The 15,319-nt window shown below is 39.1% G+C and overlaps 1 long non-coding RNA gene across 2 annotated transcripts; it reads right to left on the reverse strand.

The window, feature by feature from the left end:
- Positions 1 to 206: 206 nt before the first annotated feature.
- LOC309366585 lies at positions 207 to 14,934 on the reverse strand. Of its 2 annotated transcripts, XR_014166803.1 has the most exons (4): positions 14,833 to 14,934; positions 3,616 to 3,718; positions 524 to 560; positions 207 to 365 (listed from the first exon to the last, which is right to left on the reverse strand). It is a non-coding gene; the product is annotated as an uncharacterized lncRNA (long non-coding RNA). The 2 variants fall into 2 exon arrangements; XR_014166804.1 differs by lacking the exons at positions 207 to 365; positions 524 to 560 and adding an exon at positions 679 to 876.
- Between the last annotated feature and the right edge of the window lie 385 nt (positions 14,935 to 15,319).

Consider the following 15,319-nt stretch of genomic DNA (forward strand, 5'->3'; position numbering starts at 1 on the left):
GGTGCCAAGGGCCAGAACCTTTTGATCTGAAAAGATGGACTAGCCAGTATTTCATTATCAACTCTTAAAACACAAAATAGATTATACAAACCAGAGCAAAATCTCTTCTTTTTTAGAAAACGAAGTAAGATTTAGTTCTGGATTTTATTTAATTTATTTATAAACAGGTCATCCAGAAATTTATGAAAGATTTATGAAATGTGCCTATTCTCAATAAGGAATCCACCTGACTTCTTTAGGTTCTTTATGGTGGATATGCAGAAGGTAGATTGGGATCTATTGTTGATGTCTGGGTGATTTGCAGTGGACCTGCAAGTGTTTCTGATAGCAGTGACACGACTTCCAATTCTCCCTAAATTAGGCCGCTGAAATGAAGAAATATAATCAGGAAAGGATTTCTGAAAGGAACTAAACTCAGTTTGGTTCCTGGCACTGAAAACAAATTTCTAGGCTCAGAATGTTCCCAGAGCTACCCTTTTTTAAAAAAAAATATTAAGTAAAATTAAATTAATTAATTGTATACCTTTTGCACCTGGCTCTGGATGACATATCTTGAGATTCTAGGAGAAAACAAAGTAGATCTGAAAGTCTGAAGTCTGCCCACTCCTGCCCTATGATGATCAGAAACAGCCTTCACCAATCCCAACATGGTCAAAGGATTATTACTGCCCACCTGTGGTCGCACAACCAGTTAAGCAAGGAATATTTATTTTGATAACCAGACATATTTAATCAGCAGACAAGCAAAATACTCCAGACAGAGTTTTGGATGCTTCTTATAGTAAGGAGGGCTTGTAGGATCCTTATTGTAGGAAGGAATCCCAGAAGTCTTTTGTGTCCTACTTGAATAAACGAAGCAGCTGAAAAATGCTGGATCTATAAATGTGTAAGAGATAATTATCTCAGCTATAGTCTATCTCAGCTATAGACTATCTCAGCTATAGTCAACCATACACTACTTTGTTCCTGCTCCATACCTTCCTCCACCATTATATCTTCACGTTTAAACACTGGCTCCCAAAACAGCAAAAGACCGAAGTAAAGTTTGTGGCAGGACTAGGGCAGCCAAAATTTTGCAGATTAAACATTACAGTGGACCTTGCAAAGGCAGTTTGTCATGCTGGATTAGGCCTGCATATATAGCCGATGAGGCACCTGAATCAGACTCTCCTTTTCCCGTTTTGTTTATCCATCTATTTTGGTGCTGAGCACTAGGATATTTTTATACACAGCATCCTCCTGCACACGGTGACTTCTATATCAAAGCTAAAGAATTATGCTTTCTGTTTTAAACCGATCTCTAGAAACATTTGGGTAGCAAGCCTTTGAGAAGCTGTTTTGTGTTAATGGGCCATTGCTTTCAGCAACCCTCCCACCCCTTCCACACAACCCAATTTCATTAAGTTTCATAATTTTGAAAAATAAATTAAATTCTATTAATAAATGCTACTTCTCAGTGAACAATAATTGCTTATCAAAACAGCTTAAATTTTTATTCTGTGGCCATTCAAGTAATGCATATTGAAAAACCTTGGTATCAAGTGAATAAATGTGCCAGAGTGATATAGAATATTAATAAAAACACTGAAGCTTGTCTCACAAGATGAGACAAAAAAATAATAATACAATCTTAGCTTACCTCATTGAATGATGAGTCAATATTTATCGAGTTTCCTTTGGGGTAATATGTGACAGCAGCCACAGATAAAAATTTAAATCTATTTTTGTCGTAAAACTAAAACTCATATCCTAGGCCTGAAGGAGGAACGGTGGGCTTAAGCATCTGTTTGTTTTCCCCTCAAGATATTTCATGCTAAAATTAGAGCCTCAGAGCCACTTTTATTTGTGTTATAGCTGAAATTATCTCGTGAAATTGCTGCGTGAAATAACTGTCACATATCTGCTGACATCAATGCGCACATAAACGTATCAAGAGCACAGATGTTTGTTTTGTGGAAAGTTGACTCTGGCTATCCTTAAAACAAGAGACAGAAGATGAAAGCCACTTTTACTGCTGTCTGAGAGGGCAACGGGCTGTGTAATTATTGGCACAAAATTACAAGTCCTTTGAGAAGAGACAGAATGTATTTTTGGTCAGCATTAAGTAGCAAGGAGTTCTCTTCAGTACATCTGGAAGTTGAAAGTAGCACATCAGATAACTGAAATGTACCATTTTATCTGGCAGTTCGAGTTCTCTATACAGCTTTTGCGTACCATTATAGTCAGGCTTTTCCTAGTGCATTAAGGTGTATTGAATTTTTCAGCTTTCCAGTTCCAACAATAAGGGATGCTAAAAAGTTGTCACGTGACTTGAGAATTCAAAAGATATTTTGGTTCAATTAATATAATTTTGTTTTCCTTGGTAAGTAAAATGTGTGTAAAACTGCACAGAAGTAATTTGAAATGATTGCCAAGGAGTTGCAGTTTTGTTGTTGTTCAGCATTACTTGACATTTTCAGAAGGTTAAAATTAAAATTCTTTGTCTTTGTGCTTCTTTGTCAAATGTAGACTTACCAAGCTAAATGTTGTGCAATCACAAAAATAATAGCAGATTTGAATTCTTCATACCCAAAAACATATTTTTAAGGCCCCTCACTGAAGAAATTTACAAAAATTAATTACAGCCCCTAAAACGACATGCCCTACTAATGCATTGATTTCCTTTGAACTCCTGTTGACACCTGTCTGTCTCAAGAGACAATGGAGTGTGCCTCTGGGGGTGAAGTCAAACCACTGTGTTAGCAGCAGTGAAGTGACCTCTCTGGGGTGCAAGGACCATGGAGGTCCTGGGCTGCCCAGATGACAAGAGCTTATCAGCCTTGCTGGTGTGGGTCACAGGGAAGCAGAACAATTTGTTTGGAATCAGCTGTGCTGCAGGAGCTGCCAGAAGGAGGCATACTAGATGCCATTCAACCTTCTTAGGCACTCAAATTTGTGTAGGGTTTACTCTTTGCACTCAAATTTGTGTAGGGTTTACTCTTTGCACTCAAATTTGTGTAGGGTTTACTCTTTGCACTCAAATTTGTGTAGGGTTTACTCTTTAGCCTTTTCTTCTTCTGAAGATATCCTGCATGGCAGCAGAAGTTTAGGATCTGATGAGCTACCTTCCCAGGTTGATGAGCCCCATCTTCCCCTCACTTTCCTCTACAGCACATGCAGTTACTGCCTTCTTGACATTTGGACCAACTGTTGGTCTCATCTATTGAATCCATCGGAGCCTGTCTTTGCATGCAGGGGAAGTCCTTAACTCACAGAGGTTTGAGATTCACTGGCTATCCTCATCTGGTTTACCAGCTGACTGAAGCCATCTCAGGGTGTGGCAGCTGTTGCATGCTGACAGCTTCTAGGAGCCACAGGTGAGAGCTGAGTGCAGGGTGGGACCAAAGGTGGACAAACTACCCCAGAAGGAGCATGATGTGTCCCCCACCAGAGGTAATATCCATCCCCATACACCCTATGCACACCTCCTTTGAACTATTCATATTCTCATGGATAATAATCACTGTAGTTAATGGTGGTTGCATAATAGTGCAGGAACAACTGAAAGAGGCAGTGATGCTGCAGTGCTCATTTCTCATAAAATGCAGAATTCAAGCACCACTGCTCCATCCTTACCTAATAGCTGTCCACTGGTTTGAGTGCTGATCGCCTGTGAGATCTCCTGCTGCATGGCTGGTTCCTTGAGATTTGTGGCAAGGTCAGCTCAAGCATGTAAAATCTAGTCAAGGAAAGTCAAATATAGAAGTCAAGGACAGATCCAGGATAGAAGAAGAAGAGGAAGAGGAAGAGGAAGAGGAAGAGGAAGAGGAAGAAGAAGAAGAAGAAGAAGAAGAAGAAGAAGAAGAAGAAGAAGAAGAAGAAGAAAAACAACAACTACACTCTGGACAGCTCCAAGTAAGCCCTGTTGGTTTAAATTCTTATTAAAGTAGCTTTAGGACAGCAGAATCTCTGACTCATGGACCTAATAGGCACAGCAGTGGTCCTAATTTGGCCCATGAGGCTGTTTCACACCAGTCATGCCCACATGTGATGTCAGGTGCATGGTAGGTAAACAGATGTTTGCAAAAGAACAATTGGCAGCTTAAAATGTTCCTTAGCAAGCAGAGTTCACTAAAAAAAGCTCCACTGGGCTTGGCTTCACTAGGGAGTCCCCTAGTGCAGCTGATGGTGCTCACTGGATGGTGATGAGAATAAGCCTCTTTGATACTGTCAGTGCCAATCAGCTGATGAGAGTGTGCCTTCAAAAGGGCTCATTGTTACTGCCAATCAGCTGATTGGCAATGGCAGCAAGTCCCATTGAAGTTTTCCATTTCCAGGCATGGCTTGGATTCCATGGACATTTTTCCTCTGCCAGTCTTGAACGGTTAAATCTTGTCCCATTGTCTTTACTCTTCCTGTGTCTGGCATTGATTGTAGCAATGGGAGCCTTTCTATGAGGTTTCCAGATCTCCTCGGCAGTGCTGAAGACCCTGCATGTAAAGTAACCCAGCACCGTAGCACAAGAAATCCATTTTTTAAGAACATGGCCTTTTTGTGATTAGGAGAATGACAAGGAAATGCACTGAAAAGTGTGGAATGAACGGATGTAAAAGAAAATGTACAAACACTACAAAAGGAAATCAGAATGAATGCATAGCTGTCACCGTTTCCCTTTTTTAAAGGGAAATTCCCTTATTCCGAATAGGATTCCTCGCAAGAAAAGGGAAAAGTTGACAGCTATGAATGAATGCTCAATAAAGACTGGGCATGTAAACTTTGTGCAAGCAAATCTGGATAAATGCTCAATAAACAGGTCATTTGGAGGAGTCCTGACTGGTAGCAGCTCTTCAGGGTTTCATGCAGGTAACATTCCCAACCCTATCTGAGGATGATGGGGATTGAATACCTGAGATCTTTTGCATGCAAGCAGCAGCTCAGCTCCTGAGCAACGACCCTTCCCTCCTTAGGCTGAAGCAAGTAGTTTAATGTATGTACAACATTATTTCTAAATAATTAAAACGTGAGATGGAAGACTATTCAGTCTGCACAATCATAACATGATGGCCAATCGTAGGTGCTTTGATTCACTCTGCTTCGATGGAATACAAATCATGTTTCATTAACATCATAATTAAAAACGGTTTGAATGTGAATGGTCATTCAGTTGGGACAGCCACAACTGACTCTATTTGAAATCCTTGGAAACGACACTAGCTTAAATTATTTTCACCATAAACCTGATTGTAACTAGTTATCCTATTCATTTAAAGTGAAACTTTTTTTTTTAAAAAAAAAGGGTGATGAAAATCAGCAGAAATTTCAATATATACAAAGACTGATTTGCCTGCAGAGTCAGGTTTTTTTTATTATTTTCTGTCTAGCATGCCAACCATTCCACCATAGCCTTGCAGGCACTCACAGCCATTTATTCTATTCATAAGCCATATGGGCTATTATTCGTCAGTATGTGATCCAAATCAGTGACAGAGCAGTCAGCACTGGCATACATCGTTATTCCTGTTTTGGAAAGAAAATGACATGCTGTTTTCCATTGTGCTATATAATGATGCACTAATTGTCCCTGATGCCATAAACATTTTCATAATTTCTTTTTTTCCTCATTAGGGACATGGTTTAAGTCCTAGCCTACTGTATGATTATGTAGCGCCCTGTTGCCATGCAGGCTGTGATGAAGGCAGAGAAGGGCAGCAATTACACTGAATTAGGCAGCCCAATTTCACTTGTCATTATTATCTGCATGGAAAGTATTTTCACAAACTGTCCATGGGAAAACCCTCAGATGACTGAAATAAGCATCTTCTATTTGTTGAGATAGCTTGGGCCAGCAAGTGGCTGTCAGAAGAGGATGTTGCTGAATATAAATATATTTTAGAGAAAACACATCGTATTGATTTTTCCCCCTTTTAGAAGCCAGGGAAGCTTTCTTACCATGTATATCATGATCTATGGCCTATAATAAAGAACTGGTGTTAGATTAGACTGGGAAACCTGTGGTCTTGTTGAACTACAGATGCTTCCAGATGGAGGTTTTATATCACAAATAGGTTCTTCAGTTCCAGTTTTTATTACTGCAAAATAGACATGTTAGCTTTGACATTCTGTATTTTCACTTATACTTATTTGCTGTCTGTACCAGTGGATGGAAAATGACAGAATGTATTCATGCTGTGTTTTTTGTCCTTCCACTTAATCACTTTCTCCCTGCCGTCCACTACCCTTCCTCATATTTCTGTACCTGTGCATGTGTACCTTTAAAACAAAACTAATAATAATCACTAGACGTGTGCAAGAGCACATGATGCCAGTCATAACCATTAACAGGGTATTTACATATCGCTCCCTACTCACACAGCATCAATAAAATATTGACATTCCAATAAAGAAGCCTTGCACAAGACTTCTGCATTTCTATTATTTTTAAGTCCCAATATATTACGGCCTTTGAGGTCATCCCCAGTAGGACCTATATGCCATTGCGTGATAGTTATTCTTGATTGAATCCATTCCATAAAACATGTCAAAGTGTAGTTGCCAGACGGAGTTCACTATCAAAATTAGTGTTTTCAGAGCTGAAAACTGAATAATTGTGCAGTAATTTTTCTTGCAATTTAGATAAGATACCAATTATTACCAATTAGTATAGGATATCTGCCTTATCCTTTTAAGGAAAAAAATGCTTATGGAGCTAATGTTTTATTTAGGTGGGGGATGCTGCCACTTTCCTGCTTAGATTAGAGCAAGGGTAGAAGGTCTCAAATTCTAGAAGCCTCAAGTTCTTCATTCCTGGAGTAGATGTTTAGGTTTAGGACTGACCTTGTGGGTTGTCTGTTTTTATAGTTCTGCAGAAGGTAAGTAGAATCTGGATTGCTCTTTGCTTGTCTTCCTAATTTAGGGAGGAAATTGTGCAAACATTGCATTTTACAGCTTGAGACAACAGGGCTAGATGAACAAATAGTCTGACCTAGTATAAGGAAGCTTATTATGTTCCTTAAATTTGTTAGTTTCAGTTGGACCATTAGCCCAACAGTGGACATTTCAGCATTCCCCATATCAGCTTCTCTAAATCTGACAATTTCATCTGTCAACATATCTCATTTTCCCTGCCATATATTGGTTCCACTACATTGCATTTTTGTAGCTTTAGCCTCCAGCATTGGTTTTCTAATATGTTACTTTTAAAAACTACCACATGCTGTATTCACCATACTATTCAATATTATAGAAAATGTGGCCTGCAGTTCTATGCAGGTTCTTACTATTGATCTCAGTGAGACATCTGAGTAAATGGGCATAGTACCAGGATATGTGTTAGTGAAGACATGTCTGTCTATGAAACCAGGTAATATATGTGTGCTGAGCCAAGGCAACAGGAGCCCTATATAACTCCAGGCGCCACATGAATTTGGTCCAATAACTAGAAATATGTATCCAGGCCCATTGTTTTTCATACTGTAGCCAGCAACAATCTGCAGTTGCTTTCATTCTGTTCTGAAAAGTTGGTGGAGGAACTTTGCCATCTTATTTGACTGAACAGCTGCACATCAGGGGTTATCCAGGATTTAACACTAATGGTTTCTTAAGGCTTCTGCAACTGTTAACTAATTAAAGTTGCAAACATTAAAGTCAGAAAGTGAGGTGATTTCAAACATTAATGGTCTAATAAAGCAATAATTGACAACACCACAGAAATCTGCTGTAATAATTTCTTTCTCCAGCTGTCTTATACTAAACTTGCAGTGTAGTAAGTCATTCACCCCCACAACTTTATGGTTCACTCCTTCAACAAAAGTAATGTCACTGTTCTAGGTCTCTTGGGCAACACAGAAACTTTCTTCTATCTCCTAGTTTCAGTTGAAATGCTTAATTGCACCCCATGTGGTGCTTTCTAATTTTGCTGATATATTTATTTTGTTTCTTTTCAATCTAGGGCTTTTCCTGCATTATAGTATGCACTGCTGTAACATAAAATTTAGCCAGTTTAAGAAATTAGTGTTTGTGTGTATTTGTTCACTTACTGCACAGTCCCAAAGCTCATTTGTCTATTTAAGTGTTTTTATTCTATTGGTGATTCGGCTTGAAATTTATTATTTTTATTTAGCACTGAAAGGAACACATTTCTCAAATTAGTACAGACTTTCCAAATCTCCTATGCACTTTCCTCCAATGAGCTCAAGCTGCTGTTCATAGTTTTCCTCCTCCTCCCTATTTTATTCTCACAACAATGCTGAGGTTAGGAAAGTTAGGCTGAAGGTGAGTCCCAAGGCAGAAGTGGAAGGCTACAAGACAACAGTGTAGACCTCTGAGCACAGGTATGAGGAACTTGTGGCTGGCCAGATACTGCTGAACTACCACTCCTATTACTCCTGGCCATTGGCCATGATGGCTGGGGCTGATGGGAGTTGTGGTTCATCAACATTTTGAGAGCCAAAGGTTCCCCACATCTGTAAAAAACAGCTTAATAATATTGTTCACAATATTATTATTATTTAAACATTATATAACTTAATTTCCATTTAATATTTCCTTTTTATCCAACTCTGATCTGGTAAAAATGTTTTACTTCCTTTAGGTCAGCCAGTACACATCCAAGTTTAATCTTTCCTACATTAAACTTGGTAGCATGGGCATATTGCAAAGATGTTGAAGTTAACACAATATTATGTGTGCTAGTAGTCAACTAAGTTTTACTCAGAGTAGACCCACTAAACTTAATGAACCTAATTTAGTCTATTTTGAGTAAAATCACTGTTTCTGAGACACAGATTATTGACAATGCCCAGATTTCCTCATCAGTAGAAATGTATTTCTTTGCTAAATGTGATCTGTGTCAACTATTAAACTTCTCTTATATAACAATGAACTAAGGAGAATCTTATTTTACAATGTATACTAATTGATTTCTGCTTTAGTGAACACCCTGAAGTTGCCTCAAGATGCGTGTCTCAGTTATGCAATCTCATCTGTCTGAATTGCTTACAGGATCTAAATCACAGAGGCTCAGGAACACGACAAACTTTTATAGGCAATTGGACCTCAGGGCAGTTTTACTGAGCTAATAAATCAGCTTCTGTAATGTAGAACTTAAGTTATTCCCCCCACCCCAGTCTGTTAGATAGGTGTAGTTAATAAGGAAAGAAATATCAACAACCTCAGATATGCAGATGACACAACCTTGATGGCAGAAAGTGAGGAGGAATTAAAGAACCTTTTATTGAGGGCAAAAGAGGAGAGCGCTAAATGTGGTCTGAAGCTCAACATCAAAAAAACGAAGATCATGGTCACTGGTCCCATCACCTCCTGGCAAATAGAAGGAGAAGAAATGGAGGCAGTGAGAGATTTTACTTTCTTGGGCTCCATGATCACTGCAGATGGTGACAGCAGCCGCGAAATTAAGAGATGCCTGCTTCTTGGGAGGTAAGCAATCACAAACCTAGACAGCATCTTAATAAGTAGAGACATCACCTTGCCAACAAAGGTCCGTATAGTAAAAGCTATGGTTTTCCCAGTAGTGATGTATGGAAGTGAGAGCTGGACCATAAAGAAGGCTGATCGCCGAAGAATTGATGCTTTTGAATTATGGTGCTGGAGGAGACTCATGAGAGTCCCATGGACTGCAAGAAGATCAAATCTATCCATTCTGAAGGAAATCAGCCCTGAGTGCTCACTGGAAGGACAGATCGTGAAGCTGAGGCTCCAATATTTTGGCCACCTCATGAGAAGAGAAGACTCCCTGGAGAAGACCCTGATGTTGGAAAGATGAAGGGCACAAGGAGAAGGGGGCGACAGAGGATGAGATGGTTGCATAGTGTCTTCGAAGCTACCAGCATGAGTCTGACCAAACTGCGGGAGGCAGTGGAAGACAGAAGTGCCTGGCGTGCTCTGGTCCATGGGGTCACAAAGAGTCGGACACGACTAAACGACTAAACAACAAGAAGTTAATAAGGAATACCAATTTCTGTGGCCCATACATTTCTGTGGCCTACTTGTGACATAGCAGTGTAGCTGGCACCACATCATCTACTAATGTTGTGGAGGTAGAACCATTTGTCCAGGAATGGTATGTTTAGAAACAGTCATCTAGTGTGAGACTAGCTGCTACTTAAAACTGACATCTTTTCAAGAACACAACCAAGTGTCATAGGTAACTGTCCAAGCGAAAACACTGGAGGGGAAGCATGGCACAGAGAAAAAGCAGAGATGTCTCAAACTGGGTATTCAAAAATAACATCCCTTCCACATGTACCTTTCTTGACATGCTTCAAGAAAAAAAAGATATCCGGGACAAAGAATCTTAGGATGACTAGGAAAGCAGCCATACCAGTTTTACCAAGGATAACTTCTCAAGCGAAATATTTGCCTAATATACATGAAACTAAGGAAACACAGATCAAATAATGTTTGGTGTCGTTCCATGCCAATGGGTAACTGTGTGATGAAAAGGGTTAAATATTGTCAACAAATAATATTTAAAAACCTGTTTGCTAGGATTAAGTAAGACTCAGCTCCAGGTTAAGTTAATGACATCACATAGTAAAACCAAACCTATGCATCTTTATCGGAATTAAGTCTTATTGAGTTCAATAAAGCTTATCCCCAAAGAACCGCACCTCAGGATTCAGACATGCAGTGTTGCCTAAGGGTAATATCCAAGTAAATCATAGAGCAGTTCCATTGAAAGGGATGGTTTTAAGTCACTTAATTTCATTAATTTACAAACCAGCAAAAAGGCAGGCTATACAATTTTTGTAAGTAATGAAAAATGTATTTGAAATACACTTACACATTATTATTATGTCCAGCATCATTGGAAAACCTTACTTTTTTGCTGTTCTAAAAAAATCCTGAGACAGAGAACTGAAAGCACTTACCAGCCTTTATATTTTGTTGAAGATAAGAATGAAGTTGGGGATTAGAAAGAACAGTTTCTGCACTCCATGATATTTCCCCAATTTATAAAAGTTTCTAAGGTCTGGTTTTTAAAGATTGTGATCAGATTTGGTACCTTTGGCTCCTTTCAGTGTAAGTTTCCTACTTTAATTTTACTTTAAAGAAGCAGGTGAAAGGCCATTTGGCACCAGCCAATTTGTTTTACTTCAGCTCCCTGAAAGGATCACAGTTGCTTAGCAACCAAAGAAACGTAAGAGTTTTCATGTCTTGGGCTAGTAGCATCAACATAAAAGTAAAAAATCTTCCAGACTTTTCATCTTGGAGTTCTGATCTTATCTCCTGTTTTATGTTTGAGGCAAAGAAATTAAAAGATTTAGAAATCAGCAATGAGCTTTTATGTAATGGATTGCGAATGTAGATTGTGCAGATTCTCACCTGTGTTGCATACTCCACCTCCAAATGCCCATCATTAGTTGAACATGCTCACTGTTATGTACTGAAGTTCTCACCCTGGGCCAGCAGGAGGATACTGTAGATAGTTATGCAAATGAAGGATCAAAAGTGACGTTCAGTGATTGGATAGTTTTAGAAAGTTGCTACAGTTACATTGTTCTGGAGCTCTATATAAGCAGGCTGACTGAGCTCTTCAGTTCAGTTGTGTTCTGGCTTCTGAATAAACAAATGCTGTTTGAAGAATCGCTGTGTCGTCTGATATGTTCGCCCACAACTTAACATTTACAATAAAACTACCACTGCAAAAGAAAAGGGAGAAATGGTTCCCTCTTCTTTGAAATTAAGGTGAATTAAAAGGTTGTGTTTAAAATAAATAGTGTACCACAAAGAGAGAAAATGTTTGCAAATATTTAGTAATATACATGAGTAGACTAAACCAAAGCGTTCACCCTTTTCTGTGTCATAATTATAGCTGTTCTTTGATCCTTCTGTCCATACTCAGCCAGGAAATTAGATGTGGGTGGAGGCTTAAATCTGTTATATAAGTTTTTCATTGGTGTGTGGAGTTAGTAATAGAGCAGGCTTGTAGAATTCATCATTCAGAAAGCTCACAAGACATATTTTATCATCTGCCCCCATTTCTTTGTAAATAACTTGGTAGCTTTTATCAAACTCCATGTTGGCCATAAAAATTGGCAGTGTGCTTCATTTGGCTTGATGGGTCAGAAGGCAGGCCTGCTCTAGAGTTTGTTGGGTATATTTGCAGAGACCTTTTGGGGTTGCTTTGAAGGATAATGGGGAGAGAGAGAGAGAGAGAGAGAGAGAGAGAGAGAGAGAGAGAGAGAGAGAGAGAGATGAATATTCAAGGTTACATTCCCACCTGCTCTCATGTTCACTGCTCATATTTGCTTTTTCTGAGTTAAATACTGTAATGTGTAATGTGTTCACACACACACACACACACACACACACACACACACACACACACCCGGTAACATTTTAACATTCTGAGTAAATATGTATGCTCAACCAGCTTACATATTTACTCATAATTAAGCCTGATTTACTTCAATGCCTTACTCCCAAGTAAGTGTATTTGGCTGCTACCTTAATTTAACTGAAGAAGAAAAGTCTGTTTCACTCTTTGCTCTTTTCTGGTCTTTCAGTTATAATGCAAATGATAGATAAAAGAAACAACTATTATTTCTGTCATCTTTACTTTCATCTTTGGGAAATATTTCAGTCTGAAATACGACCAGTTATTTGAGGGAAAGAGTTTTGTTTTTTGCATGAGTACTGGAGAGAGAAAAGCTGAAATTCTGCAGATGTGAGGGCACCTTTGTACAGTGTGGGATGCCTTGTTTATATTAATTCTTATTCACCAGCATTATGATATTAGGTGTGAAATGTTTGTGAGATTCTAGATGGCCCATGTTAAGTATGCTGTATTAACTTGGATATTGTTCCGTTTCATGTAGAAGAAGCTGGTGTCATCAATCATGTTAAGTGCTACATCGCTTTGGGCTAGTTCCATTGAAATTAATGTTATTTAAGTAGCAAAATACCACCAAGTGAGAATAAGAGAGATAAAATCTGACATTTTCTTTTTTCAGATCCCTCCTTTATACAAATCAATGTATTCCCCTGTCCTTGCATTTCTGCATTGTTGAATATAGAAAAACAAAACTGACTGGCACCAGCAGGGTCCAGTGCTGCCTTGTCCAATGCAGCCCAGTACAGTACACCATTTGATACAATATCCCTAAAGACCTCTCAACCCACAAGGACCCTTCAGCTTCTATATTAAGTTTGCTTCACATGACCTATAAACCAGCTGTTCTACCTGCTTTGAGCTTTGTAAGTTAAAACATTACTCATTCTATAGAGTCATTTGGATTCTGTGAAGCAAGTTTCTTGATGTGGCCCACCTTCTTGCTGTCTATCTGTGATGGAGAGCTGTCAGGATTTATCTGCAAAGAACTGATGTGCAGCAGGGTTCTACTTTGGGGACAAAAAGTTCAGCCTGACAGCTTTCTAGTCTACTCCAGTTTTATAGCTCTATGACTGACGGCACAGTCATAATGTTTACTTGGAAGTAAGGCAATCTAGCTTCAGTGGGACTTACTCCAGCTAAGTAATTCTTGTAATAACATGACCATGGTGAATCGTTAATGGAAAGGAAAGAGGTGCAAACCAAACACCTCAGGAACAGAACAAGATGCTTTCAGGCTGCTGCTGAAAATAAAAAGGTAAAGGGACCCCTGCTGAAAATAGCAGACCTAAATATCCTTTTCCCATTAGAGATGATATAATCATGCCATCATGCTCCATCTTCTGCTTCTACTCCACTTCACTGATTGACCCTTGCAGGGTGTGTGTGTGTGTGTGGAGGGGGGGGGCTCAGAATGCAATCACACCACACCCAGTGTTTTGTTTTACTTATGTCAGCTTCAAGATTGCTGACATAACTAGTTCCATAATGGACAATCCTGGTCAGTTTGTTCAAGGGAACATATCAAGCCAGGATTCTTTTAAACTTTGCAAAATCTCTCTTATCTGATAATCAGAAACAACATTTGGACAAAGCTTTTGAATAAGGTGCCTTTCATTTTATTTTTCTCATAAACGGCTGATACCACAGACTACTCTTAAAGTCTGCACCCATTCCCTTAACATTAAGAAAAAGGCTTGCCTCTTACAGGAAAACACATTACAAATTTATTTCCTTAATTAAAGGAAAGTTAATCCCTTTGACTGTGTCAGATAAAAATGATAATTATATTTTTCTTTGTAAGATTGCCATGGAAATTAACAGGAAGCAGATTCCTTTAAAAAGAACCAGTCTCAGTCACTTTTATGGCTTGATGTACATATCTCCTATGTGTGTGTTCTTATTCTGTGTGCTTGAGGTGTGTGTGTGCATGCATGGGTGCATCTCAAATCCATTCTGTCACAGTATGCCTCTAAGGGCTGACAGGGCAAAATGATGATTAACAGCAACAGGAACATGCTGCTCTGTTCTCTTTAAGGAAGAAATAAATGTTAGATGTACTGTATCATCATCATCATCATCATCTTTATAATCCCCATCATCTGAGGATCACAGGGCGGTTTACAAAATAAATACACAGAAAGACATATTGTAGTAAAAAACCGAAAACAATAATCCACACATTGTTTAAAAGGTCTTTCTGACATTCCTTAAACTAGTAATTTGTAATAACAGTAGACAAGATTTAAGGAATGCATTGAATATGGCTGCCCCCCATGCTTTAAAAAAAAATATGATATGCTGGCAAAAAAAGCAAAAAAGTCAGGTTATATCAAACTGTAGGATCTGATAATGAACAATAAATATGCTATTGTTGGGTGGGTTGGGGGACTATTAATAAGACAACATTATGTACTTACTCAAAGAGGCAAAACATTGGTCTGAGTGACAGGATGTATTATTTTCTCCATTATAATAATAGAACATACACCTCTACTTACATATTTTTGGTGCGGGGTGGCTTAGCTTATGAACAACACCCAACTGCCACTCCAGGCAGCTGGCACCCTAAGGCTTCAGGCATTGTAGCCAGCTGCTATGCACACAGCTTGCTGGCAGGGCCCACAAGGACAGTCTGTGACATCACAGAACCTAGCAACTCCTGTCTGGTTGCCTCAGAAGTGAGCTTCAAAGAGGAATAAGCCAGCAAGTGCTCTGCTTGATGATGGCTCAGTTCTTGCCCAATGCCATGCTCAATTCTGATATACTGGAATCAACAAAGTTGTGGCCATGTTTAACCACAAATCTGTCTCCTGGTGTTCCTTTCCTCCCAGCTATCGCATGTGGTGTTCTACACACATTATTCACTGTTACCCATATATAGAGATACATCGGGGCTGAGGAGTCTCCCCCCCTAAAATATTTGAGCCCCGCCCCCAAGCTGATGGGCATTGCCATTCAAATGGTGTGCGTGCACTGCATCATGTG

Source organism: Podarcis melisellensis, assembly GCF_964234715.1.
Source record: "Podarcis melisellensis genome assembly, chromosome: 3".
Classification (NCBI taxonomy): Eukaryota; Metazoa; Chordata; class Lepidosauria; order Squamata; family Lacertidae; genus Podarcis; species Podarcis melisellensis.